This window comes from Arvicola amphibius, chromosome X, assembly GCF_903992535.2.
Source record: "Arvicola amphibius chromosome X, mArvAmp1.2, whole genome shotgun sequence".
Taxonomy (NCBI): Eukaryota; Metazoa; Chordata; class Mammalia; order Rodentia; family Cricetidae; genus Arvicola; species Arvicola amphibius.
In genome coordinates, this window is record NC_052065.1 from 123202313 (window position 1) to 123218986 (window position 16674).

General features: G+C 39.2%; 1 protein-coding gene across 1 annotated transcript in view; it reads right to left on the minus strand.

Moving 5' to 3' along the window:
• Fgf13 (fibroblast growth factor 13) overlaps nt 1–16674 on the minus strand; it is a 498994-nt gene that overhangs the window by 235928 nt on the left and 246392 nt on the right. The window lies entirely within an intron of this gene.

A 16674-nucleotide genomic window follows, 5' to 3' on the forward strand; every position in this document is an offset into this window, starting at 1 on the left:
TCCCCTGGCCAGTTCATCACCTGCCATCTGCTCTCCAAAACCTTGATCATCCAATAGAACTGGAAGAAAGCCAGCCTCAACAGTCTGAGGTAGACTGGTTTGTTTGTTTGTTTTTTCATTGCATGCTTGCTATCAGCAAATGTCACAGGAGGAAAAAGAACTTGAGGACACAGGGTCTGACAGTACTAAGACCAATTCAGCATGGCATACCATCATTTCAGTAATAACCAGCCAGGAGTCCAGAAAAAAAAAGAGGTTCCCATATGCTATAAGGATATAAAGACAGACAAGGAAGCACATGGCTGTGCAACAAATGAGAGAAGAAATACAAAATGATGCCAAACAATAATACATCCCAAGTCCATCATCACATGGCTCAGAGCACCATGCCACAGGGAGCACAGCCAGTCATCAGGAAGCCTTATTGAGAGGAGTGCTGCTACCTCAGCAAATTACTCAAACAAAATAAGGATTTGGCTGGAGCAAATGGAATCTATCTCCACAGCAAGTGGAAATGGACCAACCGCATTATGAAAAATAATACATAAACTAATCATCAATAGGTGGCCTCCCTTACCACTGATCTCAGGAACAGCATAACAATCATAATAGCTGGGAATATTTCTATCTCTGCAACTTACTAGCTTAACGATCTTGGGTGAATCGCTTGTATTTTGGAATATGCATTTCTGCATCTGCAAGTGAGGACAACTACATCCCCGGATACTTCACAGAGCAATATCATTTAAAGTGGGAGGTAGGGCAATGTCCAGTATTAGGACTGCTCTGCAGATGTATGTTAGGGGAAGAATGCAGGACAATGAGGAACTCAGGCATGTGAGTTGCTCTGACTTTACATCATAGGAGCAAGCACTAGGAAGGAGAATTAAATGTCCCAAGGACCATATTCAAATCTGATGCCACCAGTGAGTAGTCTGGGCAGGGTACTTCAGGACCCTGGATTTGTTCATTATATCACATAAGAGATTTTCAGTAGGAACTTCCTTACACTCCTTGCAGAAGTCTATATTTATAAGCAGGTATTTATTACCTGAGAGATATGATCTCTAATTATTTCCCTGTTAATAACATCAATTTTCCTACATTCATGAGGAGTAGGAGAAAGGTAAGTTTATTATTTCATGTTATGAAGAGTTGAGATTTTTCTAGTCTCAACTTACTTTCTCCTGCTAAAGTAGAGAATCAGGAATAAAAAGCTATAGTTTGACAAGAGGCCTGTAAATTATTGTTGGTTTTCAGAAGCCAGGCATGATATTCATTCACACACAGCTGTGAGGTAGAAGGTCGATATGTATCGACTAAGATCCCAAATAACAAAATGAAGTGTCAAAGTCCCCCCATCCCCATGCATTCACCTACCAGTGGAAAACTGAATCAATCGTTGTAACCCAGTGCTGTCAAGACCCTCGTTAAAATGCTCTCCTCTATTGAGCAGCAAATTAGAAAGACATTCACAGGTGTCCACAATGGCATCTTCAGTGATCTCTAGCTTCAAAATGACCTTTCCTGGCTCCTTTAGACAATGGAAGTGGTGGACACGGGCATGAGCAATCTGTCTCAGTTTGGGGCAACTGGCAAAATAAAATGTAACTCAAATTTGGTACGGGAAGAGAAAAACAGAGTGCATTAGCTTTCAAAAATGATTTTGCTAACAGTTCTCTTGGGCCAGGGTCTCTAGAATCAGATGCTGACTCAGGGAATTGTTGCAGAAAACTGCAGCCAGCAGGAGAGATGGGTGAGGAGTCAACAAAGCAAGACTGTGGTCCTTGACATATGGCTTTAACTTGGTCCTGTGGAGCGCTCCATGGTTTGAACTGTGCAAGGTGATTATTCTTATCTACAGTCAAAGGGCTTGAGCATCTTGCTTGTACTGCCTGAGGTCTAGATAGACAAAAGTCTCCTGGGTTAGAGAGTTCCTGATAACAAAAAGGAGATGTAAGCCTTAGTGATTAATCATGCTCATTGCTATTGTATAGGTCCATGCCCTCCAGAAAAGGAATTTAGACAGAGGATGAACACCGCACATTTATCTAATTGGACATTGTTGGATTCTGTATAAATCAAACTTCTTACTAGAGGCCTACCAGTGATGTTTCTCCCTCTCACATCACATTTTTGGCTCACTCCCTTGCAGTCACACTGGAATCATCAGAAATTCTCTGTAGCTGCTGCTCCGTTTCCCTGGAGCTTTCTTCATGTACGTGTTTGCCTCGTTTCCTCTCTTCTCCTTCAGGTCTTAACTGGGATGTCTTCTTCTCGAGGTTGCCTTCTCTAAGGACTGTAAATACTGGTTCCCAATCAGCCTTGCTTGACTCTTCCCCACCACCACTAATCACCAGCTAGCAAAATGGGTTTCCTTTGTGTTTATTTTTTTTTCCTTTCCACGTGTCAGTTCTAAGAGGGAAGGTCACTTTTTTAGAAATTCACTAATGTAGGACCAATGCCTATAATAATGCCAGAGTCGTTAGCTATTTGTTGAATAAATAAGCAAATCACCCAACTTTCCTCTATGCCTGAGCTGACTGGACTGTTTTCCAATGTTCACACTTTCTCCCTCAATTTCATCTATACTATTTCCAGTGCATTAGGTTCATTTTAAAAATCACTTACAGTGATGGTCTTGTTTATTCCTACTTTGTATTTTCAAATGTTCAGCAAATCAACTACAGTCACTGCATCCACATGGGATATGACTCATGTTTGTTTTGAAATAGAAAATGCTCAAAGCTACCAATTTTGCCAGTCACAGGAGACAAAAGATTCTAAGAACGAATCCATTGTCATTTACCAAGTGCACAAATAAAATGAAAAGGGAATGGATGTATGTTGTATATGCTAGAAGGGAAATAACTCCCTGACTCCAAGCCCTAAAAGCTGGATGGGAAGAGAAATTCATGTAGCATACATCCACCGAAAATATTCGTCATATATTTCTTCTTTTAAGAATCATAAGTGCATGGTACTTTTATATTCACATTATGAGGTACAATCCAGTATTTGTGAAGACAATCAATACAATGCTGAATCTGAAAGGATAAAGGTGCCATTGTGCTTCTTCATATACAGTATTTCAAAACCAAGTAGTTCACCAGCTGGTTCATCTCAGAGTAGGCACAAAAACAATTGCAAACTCTGGAAGTTTTCTGGAAGAATGCATTTCATTCTTTCTCAAATATACTTTGTATGTATTTGTGTTGTGTAGTATGTATATGTCCTATTGAGGCTAGAAGTCAATGTGTGTGTCTTTCTCAACCATTTTGCTTGCTTTATTTTTTAAATGTTATTTATAATTTTCTGGGGACTAGGGGAATGCCCACAGAATCCAGAAGAGGGTGTTAAGTCTCCTTCTGCTGAAGTTAGAAGCAGTTATGAGCCATTGGAGGGAAGTACTGGGAAGCTAATTCTCAAACCCTGAAAACCTGTAAGCACTCCTAACTGGCTAAGCCATCTATCACCACATTCCCCATTTGCCTTTCATCCATGGGTTCAACAGGACAAGATTGTAGCTGACTTCAATGCCCTGGTAGCTTCAGAACATACTTACCTCTCAGCCTTGAATTTCTTAAGGAGAAAGTGGGAATAAGTATTAATGGCATCTTTGCGAGGATCCCATGACCTTTCTCCCCCGAGATATTGAAGCAAAGAAGTCTGTTAAACCATGCGGACACACAGAAGGTGTGGTGAATGAAAACTGGGTTGCTTATACTCTCTACCACAGCTTGGATAAGAGTTATTATTTTATAATTTTTCATCACTTGGGGGGGATGATAGTAGAATTAGAAAGACTTTTGTCAATTCTCTCTCCAAGTGTTTTTGAACATGACTGGTTAGGAATCTAGAATTTAGCAGCTACTTTACATCAGAAATTAGCAGATGTGGTCAGTCTGCTCGTCTTAGTCTAATCTTGCGTTTCTGTACCTGTTAAATAACTCGTGCTGGGAGCCCTGCCAGAAAGAGCAATCTTTGGCCCATGTCCCCAGACTACTCCTTTGTCTCCGGTCTAGTATTCCTGACTTCATCTGAGCCTCGTATGTATAATTCAGTGAAGCATGGTGATGATTAGGAGCACAGCGTAACAGTTGGACTGCATGTTTTGCCATACTACCGTTCTGAATTAGAACTTAAGCAGACTCCAACACACTCCTGCAGCCTAGACATCCTCATTTGGAAAGCAAATCAATGAGTACAAAAATGAATATTGACCTCACATGGGGGACTATTATGAGACTTGTTGAATATATTTATGTGTAAATGTCTAGTCCACAATACACAGAAAATAGCCAGTTTGAACTGTCATACCGACATGCTGCTCCCCAATTCCGTTTTTTATTGGCCTCACCTTTTTTCAATCTCAGGTTCCCTCTTGTGCTCAATAAACAAGAAGAAAGCTCTGAACAGATGTTAGAACAAAGTACAACTGTCTCAGTTGGCTAAGGTGTGTGAATGTGACTAACTGGATCTCATTTTTGAGCAAATCTAGGTTGAAGTTACTGGCCACTCCTCATCACAATATATAATAGGCTAGTGGTAAAGTTGAGAGAATAATGTGTATCATTTGACTTGATGTCCAGAGGTCTTAACATTGTAGTTCAACACATGAATTAAAAAACATGAATTAAAAACATGAACATATCTGGGTCTTGATTTTTGTAGGCATCCAAGGGTAATAAAGCTGCCTGTCTATCTCGCCTATGTTCTTTGGAGACTGAACAAGGATTCAAACAGGCATCTTTCTTTCATCCAGCATTTATGTACTTATATTTTCATGTTTGATTTCTGCATTGAGTAAAATGTCTCAAACTTTTTCTCCTCCTTGCAGAGATTTCTACTTCAGTTCTTGCTTTATACATCACTCATTAGCTCCAAAAGGTTTTGCTCAGGCTCACATACTATTATAAATTTCTTCATATGTCTTCTGTGAAACTCAAGATAGCTGTATGATAACTTCAGTTTTCAAATGAGTCCATACCTATCTTTCTAGCCACCATAATTTATGTCTTAGCCAATTAGCTATAAAACAATACAGTAACTGTTCTCTGCATGAATAAGCAAATGAACAAATAAGAAACAGAGAAAACAATGCCAGTTTCCGTCCTGACTCCATCACCTTTCAGAATGTTCAGGGTAGGAGTTTCAGATATCAACTCTCCCCGGCAATGTTCTTCTTCAAAGATCCTAAGACTACCGCTCCGTGAGGCTTATTATTTCACAGCATGAATGCGCTATCAGAAATCTCAGTGCTGCGAATGGAAAAAAACAGCAGCCCTTCTTAGGTGTTTTGACCACCAATCGGCCTCATGCAGATTCCAAGGGAATTCTTATGTGCTCGGAATTTCATCTCCCTTTTCCCATCTTGCTAGCCGGGCATGAGTTTGGTTTAGTACCCTCCTATTCTGCTCCTCTGAGATATATACTCAACAGGTCCTTCACTCGGATAGTTCTTCCCAAATTTCCTAAGTGAAGCTACTAACAATTCAGCATGTTTCTTTGGCTAGAGAGAGGAGAAAGAGAAGAAATGGAAATGGGAAGGACAGTAGTTTTTAGTTGCAAAGCAGAGCCATTTTCCCTTCTCTAGCTTCCTGCCAGAAAGCAAGACAAGAAAAGGAGGGAAGCGAAATTTTACATGCTGCTATAAGATCTATGAAATACCTCTCCCCGTCGAAGATCTTGCTGCAGAATCCCTATGACCTTCCTGTGAATTTAGAGTTACTGTTACCCTCAAAGCTTTGAATGAAGAGGCCTCTATGTCCAGTGATCACCCTGGCTGCATTCCTGTGTCTGCCACCAGTCTTCTGCTATCAAATCATCTACAACAAGTCCCTTGTGTAATATAAATATGGTAATAGCACTGTAATTATTACTTTTGCTCTCTAGGATAGCTATGATAAACATTGGCCAACTAATATTTTTTGAACAGAAACCATAGGCCCAGCACTGCTTGATACTTGTGAAACTGATGTAGAAATTTCAGGAATGGGAGTGGAGAGAAAAATAAAGAGGTCAATAGACATTACAGGCCAGTAAGTACATGAATGGAGCGAATAGAGTACTGCGGAAGTACAGAAATGATCTGAATAATCCAAATGCTAGCAAAGGCAGAGAGAAAACACTTGCTTTGCTACAGTACTGTCCGAATCTCAACAGGCTAAAACCAAATATTTCTAGTATTCCTTCTAGATGTTCATTTAGTCAACGGATGCTTATTGTATGCCTACTCTGTGCCAAGTATAGAGGTACACACTTGGCAATGTAAAGAGAAACAAGGAAAGTATAGTCTCTGCCAATAGCTGGATCTTTGAACCAGATGCACTCAAAGAGCCCTCAATGAGAAATTTTTATTGTTTTTTTTTTCTTTCTTCCCTGTAGTACAAAAGTCTTCCGGTTTCATGCTCCCTTGACAAACCCCAGGCAACAACAGTTACTCCGTTCAAGATTAGGATATCTCCTCAGAATCAAAAAAGGAAGCCCATCCAATTTCTCTATTGTCAAAGAGAAGACAACATGGGTGATTTTCCTAGAACATCTCTTAGCCTGGCTCTCTTGAACAAGCCCCTCAAGGAAATAACAAATTATCCAAAGCAGTAGGCATTGGAGAGTGGTCAAAGAAAAATCCTTCGTATTCATATGACAGAGAGGAGTTGTTATGGGGCACCATTTCTGAGAAACTGTGAACCACGTGACAAAGGAAGAAGAAAGGTCTATGTCTAAACAGGAGCGTTGAATAGTGAGACAGAAACTGCCCTCCAGGGTTGTCAGAATGGCTGGGTGGTGTAAATGTGCCGTGAAAATCCACTCATTTTTAAAGTGATAAGATGTATCCAAACTGTACCTTTTCAACTTTTCTCTATGTAAGTACAATGGGCTCCATGGGATTTTGATATCACTTATCAAGTTGCTCATAGTACAAACTTGGTTATAGTACTTGCTTAAGTGTAGGAAGACTGAGAGGTTTCAGATGAGGCCCGAGTGAGAGGGTTTTATTTCCCTAAAAGATATGGATGGTAGGTGTCACCAACAGTAACATCTCCACTTGTCTCAAGTTGTAGAAACTAACAGCTAATGGCGGTAGCAATGACAAAAAGATGCAAAAAATGAGAAGGTTTATTTATAATCCCTATTTTAGTGGCAAGTACAGAAAGACACATAAATAAAGGAACTGACTGAGTTGTAAATTCTTTTTTCTTACTCAATGGGTTGTGATCATCTGAAAATCTTTTAAATGTATCTCTCATGTTTTAAACTGAGATATGTTGTGCTACCCTTGCCAATGTTTTAGCTGCTCTCAATCATCAAGTAATCAAATAATCTACAAATATGGACCTTTAGAGAAGTCCTAGGGCTTATTTCAATGTGCTAGAAGATATTGCTACAACACAATGCCTAAGATTGCCTTAAAAAGCAGAATTACCCCTAAGACTTCAAAAGGATAAGAATGCAATATCTGATGCTAAGGACTGGCTTCTGGTTGACTGTTCTTTGCCCTTGTGCACATGACTGCTCCCTATAATCTCACATGGTAGACCAAGGAAAGTCTTGGTTGTCTCATATTTTTTTTTTTAATATATTTGCAACTGAAATAGAAGGTACATCACTTTTTCCCTCCCTTTTCCTCCTCCAGCCCCTCCTTACTAACCTCCAACTTCTTCTATGCCCCATTCTCAAGTTGACAGCCTCTTTTAGGTTTTTTGACTGTTATTGCTTCACATGTGTTGGTACTGTGTGTGTGTGTACAAACATGTATATGTATATAAATACATTCATCTGAGTTCACTGTGCTGTTTGTGTGCATATAGTTTTAGGGCTGTACACTCTCCATTGGAGCACTAGGACGGAGCTTATCCCTGGGAGATACTATTCTCCTTCTCCCAGTACCCATTAGTTGCCTTTATTTCATATCTAGGGGTCAATAACCCTGTGCCATTTTAGTCACTGAATGTTAACATATCCAATGATGTAGCCCTTGTTTCAGTCTTGTTTACTCAGTCATTTCTATGAATGACTCGTGACAGAATTTCAAGTATTCTAACTCTCACAATCTTTCTGCCCCCTGAAGCTCGATTAATAAAAACTTAAGGTCAGAAATGGGGTTCAACCTGAAGATCGGAAAAGCAAAACAGGTAGCCACTGACTTTACCTCGAGCTCAGACCCAAAATGGCCATCCCGCCTCTAGGAATCTCATAATGAGACTGTCCTTGAGAATTGTCTTCCCCCATCTCATATTCCTCTCTAGGGCTGTGATTAAAGGCCAGCACCACCACTGTTAAAGGTATGCACTGCCCAGTTTCTATGCCAACTAGTTTGGCTACTGGGATTACAGGTGTGTGGTCTGTAAGGTTAACCAGAGGGACAATTTTACTCTCAGATCTACAGGCAGTCTTCATTCATTAAAATACAGTTGAACAGCCACTACAGCCCCCTTTTCTTCAATGTTGCCTAAGAGGCAGTAGCTATATTATAGATATAAGATGCATCCATTTTCTTTACTTTGCTTTTATTTATTTTTATTGAGCTCTACATTTTGCATCCATTTTCTTTTAAGGACACTAAGAACCTTATGCAGCCCACCACCTCATCTAAATCTAAATTACCTTCCAAAAGTCTCAAATTATAACAGTCTAACGCTATCACTTTGAAAGTTAGGGCTTCTGGATCTAAATTTGAGGAGGGATGGGCATTCATTTCATAACCAGAAAATATTCAATGCTTCTTTTCCAGATTTAGCGTGAGCCATTTTTTTAAAGGCACAGATGGTATTGTATCATGTGGTAGAACAATTGGTTAGTAATTAGTAACAACTGGTTAGCAGATTCTGAAAATATATACAAACTGCGTGTAAATTACAGTTTTATACCTACAAGAAATGTGACCACAGGCAAGTTATTTGATTATCCTGAGTGTGGTGAAATGGGCAAAGTGAAAGTACTAGATCACTAGAATTATGTAAAACCACGACATTGCAAGTATTGCACCTGACTAAGCAAAAATTGCAACACATATGCAACAGAAGACCAAATTAAGATACCAATGGGTCTGGGAATAAGTGCTTCAGAGGGGCAGCAAGGGTTGGATCTGAATAAACTGCAGGTCAGAGAGAGAGAGCTATGTGGAGAAGGGGGAGATGCAGGATGCTTATGAACAAGTGGAGTACAGAAAGAATGATATTTTAGAGGGAGGGAACAGCTGGAGCTATTGTGCTACAGGGCTGGAAATAAGCAGAAGTCTGCATGGGCTGACCAAAGACTTGACTTCCAGAATAGCTTGTGCTTTCTGGAAGCCTCTAGTTACAAGCTTGATTGGTTTTGCTGAGCCCTTGAATGCCAGAAAGGAGAAAGAGGAGCTCAGATATCAAGCTGGTTCAAGAGACCTGGGCTTAGAATTCAGGAAGAGACATCTGGGCAGTAAATACACTAAGCCGTGAGTCTGTGCATCTCACTTAAGAATCACAGTGCCCCAAAGACTTACTCATTCAAAATTGTTTTCCTTTGGGATCCAAGGATTTTATAGATAAATGTGAAAATGAAGCAAAGGAAAAAAAAAACAAGGGTGAGTGGAGATAAAAGAAGGAAATGAGATTAGGGCAGATACTTACAAGATGACACTGACTAACATTACTATGGCAGCTGAATAAATGCATGCAAGGCTTGAAACCCCAGTGAAAGATGGGAAAAGGGAGAACCAGGTCACTCAACAAAGGATGAGGAACCTCAGCAACAACAGGAAAGACCAGCCCTAGTCAGGTAGCCAGAGTAACTACCTACGACTTTTCTACTCCAAACCCTGAGAACCACTTACTTTTGAGGAAACTTCCCTTTTTCACGGACAGCCATTTGCCTTCGAGAGAGGACGGTCAGCAATTGATACACAAGACATTCTGCCCCTCCGCCTCCGTGCCTCTGTGACTGGAGTGGCACTTTGAACATTACAAAGTGCTCTCACACTGATTTGTAACTGGTACAGTACCATAGGCCTATGCTAGGTGGTCTGGAAAGCAATTATCACCCATTTTACAGATTAGAAAGCTGACTCCTCTAGAGTTGAAATGACTTGCCTGAGAACTCACATTAGGCAGCCAATAAATGACAGATCAGGTATGCCTATCCCTATCCTCTCTTCACCCAACCGTATAGACATACTTGGAGCGAGCTTGAGATTCCCAATGAAAGTGATTAAAGTATTGGTCACCGTGGAGTGGGAACCAAAAAGTAGGCTTTAGAGTAAGCTTTACCTGAGAGCTCTCTTGTTTGATGCCTTGCAAGGTGAGTAACTTTAAGTATGTGAGTAAGTTCTCTAACCTATATTTAGGGCACTTGGCATAAGACCCCAACTTTGGTGCCCAGATGTTCCCTCAAAAATAGCAGTGATGATAATAGACCTGCCTCTAGCCTGTCCACAGAATGTACCCTCAGCACTCTACTCCAATAAAGTCACAGTCCAGTGAGCCTGCAGCGAGAGGCATAACAGGACATTTAGCCTCCTCTTTCACTGATATTTACAATTATTAAGATTAAGGGTCCACTACACTATCCTATCGTCAGAAATTGGCAAACTTCAGAAATCAACTGTGAGATACATATTTTTGGTATTATTTGAATTGAACTTTTTGGGCTGCAAATTTTGACACTGAATTTCCATTTGAACTCTTACTACAAATGTAATATACCATACTAATATACCAAAGCTGTTTCATATTCTAAAACATGTTGAGACTCAGGGAACATGGAACCAAGACTAAAGAACTTCCAACTACTTCCCTGCTGATGAGATGCAGGGGTTCTTGAGCAGAAATTTTAAATCGTGTGACCTGCACAGGAGACCACAGATAGAAAGACTTGGTGACAGTCGAAATGATTGAGTGGGTATGGTAACACATGTTTTTAATCCCAGCATTTTGGAGGCAGAGGCAGGCTATCTATGAATTTGATGCCAACCTTGGTCAACATAACAAGTTTCAGACCAACAAGTCTATATTAAGTCCTTGTCTCAACAACAAATTAAATTGATTATCCCCACATTTTCCCTAATTGGAGTTAGAAGGACAAAACTTGTATTTATGAGCAACAATTTAATTGACTGCAATGATTGAGGATCACTGAAAAACAAAGATCAGAGTTCATCTTCCCAGAAAGATGATATACCAAGGATTCAATGAACGTGATCCAGTAGATTTACCTGAACTCTGGTTTTATTCTCCATAAAAGAAACCCAGTGACTTTTACCAATCTGCACTAGAGCCAGGGGATGGATGTGTGTGAAGGTTGTTTCCCATGTGGGCCCCTTAGCTGAAATTTGATTTCCTATAGAATAAATGTTTCTTATTTTCCCATATTTGATTTAGAAGAAACTTCTTCTGGGCCTTTCTAACTAATCCCCTGAATCTCTCTCTCTCTCTCTCTCTCTCTCTCTCTCTCTCTCTCTCTCTCTCTCTCTCTCTCTCTCTCTCTCTCTTTTCTCCTTCTTTTTTCCTTCCTTACAAGAAAGGAAACCAGCATTGGAGGGTACCTAATTCTACTTATCAGCTCTGTGACACTACAGAGTCAAGAGGTAATCTGATTATGATAAGCATCTTATTTTTTGCAAGAATATAATCACACTCTGCACAAATAATTAAACCAAACTCCGCTTATCCGAAGAACTGAGCCAAGTGCTGTCATATGACATATTATCATCAGCCTAAATCTCTGATGAACAAAATCCCCTAGCTTATAGCATCTCTCCTAATTTTCTTAGGAATCTGTAAAGTTGTACTGCATATAGTCATATTCAATATGTTTACATGCATTCTATAATGATGCCTTACATTCCAGGCTCAATCTCCAAATTACAATTAGTATGGCCTTGAGTGGCTCTTGAATTTAACAATAGTTTAGTTGTTTCTTATTCACGGGGAAAACAAAGTTCTCCTGTCAAAATGACCCCATGAGGATATTACTGTATGTGTACTATATTTCATACTACAACCACTGAGATTCAATTTAGTATCTATGAAAACAACAATAATAATAAGTAACTCACGGAGTGCAGTGGAATGTAGATGGAACATTTACAAGGAGAAATGAAACAAATCATTTATTTCTAAAGTTTTTTGATGTGTTATTGAAACTATTATGACACATCCAGTTTATTTGATATTCATGAAATGGTAAATTAAAATGAAAACACTCAATCTGTTGCTGTCACCACAACCAGCTACTCAATTCTAACCACCTTCCCATTGCTAGCTATACATCAGAATAATAATGAGACATGTACTATCAGTGTATCAAAGAGCAGAAGACAAATTTCTCCTTAACTTAATACTGCTATATTTATAAGAGCAAGGAGACAGAGGCCCTGATCAAGACCTTAAATGGCAATCTATGATTCTCCACCACTGCCTCAATTACTGAAATCTAGCTGAACAAAGAATGTTTAGTATCTTTCCCACCTGTTTCTGCTTGTACGATGTCTTCAATGAACCTTATCTCTGCTTTTGGTGGCTGAATAAGTATTGCAGGAAAGTTTTGAAACTCCAAACATGCTAACAAGTAAACATAGACCCACCAACAATAGATCTAATACTCTACTAAATCTTGGAAATAATTTCATTATTAAATCTCTCTCAAGATAATGTGGGTTTTTTTTTCCTTCCACACAATTGGAGTTAAATTCTTTTTCCTCTCTGATCTTCCACCTCATGCCATTCTAATAGGCTGTCCACATTATCCTTGTTAATAAAACAGTGTCAACAGAAAATTTGTAAGCACGCCACATAATATGTTAATATTAACATCAATACCCAAAGCAGAAATGTACATCTATATCAGATTTTCAGACAAAAGAATGACAAAGAAAATATCAGTTTGTGCTCTAGGTATATAATTCCAAGTAAGCACCACACTTAAGGACTTACGATATATCTGTGTATGATCTCTGTATTCTTTGAATTAGTAGTGTGCTCAATGTCAGAATAAATTTTATGCTCATTAACAAAGTTGCTATTAAAACACAAAAAATATAAGAAAATTAATTCTATCAGCCCTATAGCTCTGTGCATTCTGTCAACAATAATTGTACATAATAATAAATTTGTGTGTGTGAGTGCTGTGTGGGGTGAGGAGTTGCGAAGGACCTAAACATGATAAAATTCACTGTATTCATGTATGAAATTCTCAAAAATCAAATCACTTAAAACAAATATTTTATTAATTTGGATTTTCTTCTGATTTACTACAGAAAGAAAATGAACTCCCTCATAAGTTTATTGGCTATGCATAGATTATATTTTACATACTAACTCATCTGAGACTAGACCATATTTTTAATTTTTTAAAAGATTTATTATTTATTTTTGTGTACGACATGTCCTTCCATGTATACTTGTGTGCCAGAAGAGGGCCACCAGATCTCAGTAGAGATGGCTGTGAGCCACATGCTGTGCTGCTGGAATTGAACTCAGGACTTCCTGGAAGAGCAGTCAGTGCTCTTAACCTCTGAGCCATCTCTCCAGTCCCATATTTTTAATTTTTTAATATTTTCAAGAACATGTCTCATTGCATTCCCCTTGTTATTTAAATATGTATTTTTTTAAATATATCTTTTAAGTGTCCAGTGATAACTGCAATGACCTCTTATTTTTAGTGCACATTTTAAACATTCAGCATGCTTCAAAAACATTACATTTCTTTATCCATGAGAGAGTATGTATGGAGGAAAAATAAATTTTAATAAGCAACCCAGTAATTTTGATGGTGGTGATACAGACACCAGTTTGTGAAGCTGGAGCACTTTAACTGTTCTCTATAGCCTTTAATAATCCTTGAAATTTCATAGAGAGTTTCCTTTCCAGTGTTTCTGTATAAGTGACACATTGGTATTTGATTCAGATAATTCCTTGCTGAGGGAAAGAATTACACTCAATGCAGAGAATTTTACAACTCTGGTATCATCCCATAACATGCTAATAATTTCTTGCAATCAGTATAATAATGCTAAGCTCCTAGAATATTGACAAATGCCCCTAAAGATAGCAGGAGTCCCCTTTGGCTTACAGAGTTAGGGAACATCTGTCTAGTACAAGACTCTTGAGACACACTCACTTGGTGTGCAACATGCTTTTGATCCAGTGTCTCATTTATGGTGAAGCCATCACATTTGCTGCTGGATGACCCCAACATATGTGTTGCCCCTCATTGAAGATGAAAACCATGACACACACATCAACTGGTAGAAGTGGATCAGACAGGGAAAGGAATGAACAGCTCATGTCTGTCTCTTTTGACCTCATCTAATATGTATATTACTTAAACACACTTGAAGAAGACTATCAGAAACTACCCCCATGATGTCTCAGCAATGTGACATGCCCAAATGTGACCTGAACAAGGATGACACACTTGACATGCCATCATGAATCGGGAAAAGCCTATAAGGCCTTAACCCTACACAAAGAACTCTAGGCAACTGAGAAAAGCCAGGAGCAGGAGAGGTGGCCTTCCCCAGGGGAGAGCACACCAATTGGTGTCCAGTGTCAACCAGTCAGTTCTATAAACTTACATAAAAGTAACATTATACAGACTGAAAAAGATTATATTTAGAAATAGATCATATACACTATATGCACACAATAAACAATTAGCGAAAAATGGGGCCATGAATTTGAAGATCGGGGCAGCAATAGCCAATATATGGGAGGGTTTTGAGGGGAATGAAAGGAAGGGGGAAATCTAAATATAATCTCAAAAAAATTTTAAAATGAGTTTCCACATATAATGATGATAGTTGATGTGTTTATCAGTTAACAAAAACCTTGCTATATTTTTTATCAAAACTATGATCTCAGTTAAGGAGTGGTGGTTCATGAATATCCATCTCAGCACTTTTGGAGCCTGTTTGCTACAAGGGTTTCTATGGTGTCCCTCACCAGGCTAATATGGTGCAACAGCAGACTAGTCCTCGTAAATCGCAAAACACTCTGTGTCATGAAGCCAAACAAGGAACATCTCTATGTCAAGGCCTGACTGTGATTTTAAGTAGTTTAGTTATGATATATAGGCTAACATATATGGAGTATGCATTCTTTGAATCCTCTTGCATGCAGTTAAGATGGGTAGAACAAGGTAAGGTGATAAGACATTGGGTAGATATGGGCAGTTAATGGACTCTTTGTGTAAAAACATGTTGAATTCCAATGCTCTCCTGAGCTATCTTTCTTTTCCATCCTGACAGTGAAAGGGGCAATGAGAATGGCTTCTCTGAAGAAAAAAAAACCCTGCATTAATAATTAATCATCAAAGATTAAGATAAAAAAAGTTTTCTACCTCTGTGTATGGAATGGAATATGACAGACAGCATGACTGTTCGCCTCTCACATTCATTCATTTTCTTATCTTAAGAGGATTGTATGAGTTAAAGAAATGATCCCACTGGGAGTATTGCATGGTTATGGTGAGTTTGGAATATCTCCCAGGGCACATCTGGTAAAGGCTTGGTTGCCCTGATTGGAACTATTAGGAAGTTGGGAATGCTTTAAGAGATTTCACATAGTTGGAAAAATTAGGTTCTTAGCACCATAGCCTCAAAAAGGATTGTTGGGATCACTGGCCTTATATGGTCAACTCGTTATCATGAGGTTAAGTGGGACTTCGTCCCCTACATGCACCCATGGCATTGCTAGAAGATAAGATCAAATAGGTTCAAGAGATCATGAATGAAAACTCAATAACTCTTACACCAACTAAGCCAACTTCTTCCTATAAGCTAAACTACTCTAGGTGTTATTTTCAGTAATATTTAAGCCCTAACCTAAAGTTCTTAAGATCATCCCTGTACTAACTAGTTTTATGTCAAGTTGACACAATTTAGAGTCACTAGAGAGACGGGATTCTCAATTAAACACAAATTCCTTTATAAGATCCGGCTGTAGGCAAGCCTGTAGGCTATCTTTCTTAATTAGTGATTGATGGGGGTGGGCCCCCAGTCCCTTGTGTGTGGCGGCCTATTTCTGGGCAAGTGGTCCTAGGGTCTATAAGAAAGCAAGCAGAGCAAGCGGATGGGGAGCAAGCCAGGTAATCAGCACCCCCTCCGTGGCCTCTGCATCAGCTCCTGACTCCAGGTTCCTGTCCTGTTTGAGTTCCTGTCCTGACTTCCTTCAATGATGGACTATAATACGGACATGTAAGCCAACAGACCCATTCCTCACCAACTTGCTTTTGGTAATGGTGTTTTATCCCAGCAATAGTAATGCAAAGATGATAACCTATAACTATATAACATTGACATCTGAGGGCTGTGGTGCTCAAAAAAAAAAAAACCAAGACAAAAATACAAAGAAAACAAAACTCTCTGTGAAGGGAGCATGCACAAGCAAATCATACAAGCCGGTATTTTTTTGGTGAATTGAAGCAGGCCCCATTACTACTGTTCCCCATTAACTTATAGACAACTCGCTTTAGCCATAAGCTATCCTTTTTTTCTGATAGGATAGCCTAGTCAAACGGATACAGCCTTCTAGGAAATGGCAAGAATATCATTTTGAGAGTTCCAGATACTAGACCACAGAGCAATAAAAACTCAATAAGCTTCTCTGCTGGGCAACTAGCCAACACCACCCAGAATATCCGTCCTCCATATTTGCTGCCCATGGCAAGAACAATTAATAAGAATCTCCCTGGTCT